This window comes from Elephantulus edwardii, unplaced genomic scaffold, assembly GCF_000299155.1.
Source record: "Elephantulus edwardii isolate Elephantulus edwardi_28Jun2011 unplaced genomic scaffold, EleEdw1.0 scaffold00019, whole genome shotgun sequence".
Classification (NCBI taxonomy): Eukaryota; Metazoa; Chordata; class Mammalia; order Macroscelidea; family Macroscelididae; genus Elephantulus; species Elephantulus edwardii.
Window position 1 is genome coordinate 24,864,255 of NW_006399769.1, and position 1,303 is coordinate 24,865,557.

Consider the following 1,303-nt stretch of genomic DNA (forward strand, 5'->3'; position numbering starts at 1 on the left):
AAATGTGGAGAATTTGAGGTGCTTGCTGAAGAAGATCAAAGACTACAGCCTTCAATATGGATTAGATATAAAAATCAGGAAAACAAAGATCTTCACCACTAGGTCAACAGGCATCATCATAATAGATGGAAAAAGGTTAAAGCTGTCAATGAGTTCATCTCACTTGGATCCATTATCCACACCCTTGCTACAAGCAGTTAAGAAATCAAAAGATATATTCAACTAGGAAAAGCTGCTATCAAGGACCTCTCCAATATACTAAGGAGGAATGATGCCAGTTTCAAGACTAACTTGTGCCTGATTCAGGCCATGTTCATTCAGTCACGTGTGATTGAATTTTGCATGTGAAAGTTGGAATGAAAGCTGAATGAATGACAGAAGAATTGATGTCTTGTTAGAGTTATGTTTTTATATGTACCTTACATATCTCTGATCTAACTGCCGTCTTTAAGTCTTGGTTCATGTTTTCCTTGACTACCTGAGCAACAAAGAAGTGACTCTAACCCCTCCTGTCTGAACCCTACTCCAATCACAGTTTGCCAAATATTCATGCCCTTGCTAAGGAGCCCCCTCATTTTCAAAATAGCCACTCGCTCTGTGTCTCTGTCATCTTCCCCCACAAATTCCCCAATCCCCATATATCTCCCAGCCCCTCAAACGACCCTGGACCTCAGGGTTGCGCCCCACTGCCGTTGCATCGGAGTGCGTTGGAGTCCCTGCTCGAGTTTGTAATAAAATCCCTCGTGTTTTTGCATCGGATTCACCTCCCTGGTGATTTTGGGGGGACTCGTGACTGTGGCACAACAGTCTTTGAATTGTAGTGTTAGATTAAAGAAAGCTGAATATTCCACGGACTGCCTAAAGGACAGTTATGTCTTAGCTAATGTGCAGTCAGATTGTTCCCTTGGAGCTAATGATGATGAGGCTTCATCTCACATACGTTGTGTATGCTGTTAGGAAAGGTTTTTCCTTGAAAAGAAACATCTTGCTTGGAATAGTGGGAGAGTCAACAAAGGAAAGGAAAACCCTGAATGAGATGGATTGGCACAGAGACAACAGCTATGGACTCAAATGTGTCAGAGATAAGAATAGGACAGGGATCAGATCTGTTCTTCATAAGGTCACTCTGAGTTGTATTCAACTACGCAGCACCTAACAATATCAACAACAAAAGGAATGTACTGCTCATTTACTTGGTGGCTCCTCTGAGGTCATTATGGTAGTTAGTGCTCAGAGGACAAAAGGAAAAATGAAAATGTAGAAAAAGCAAAGCTTTTAAATGACAAAAACAAAAAACAAAACA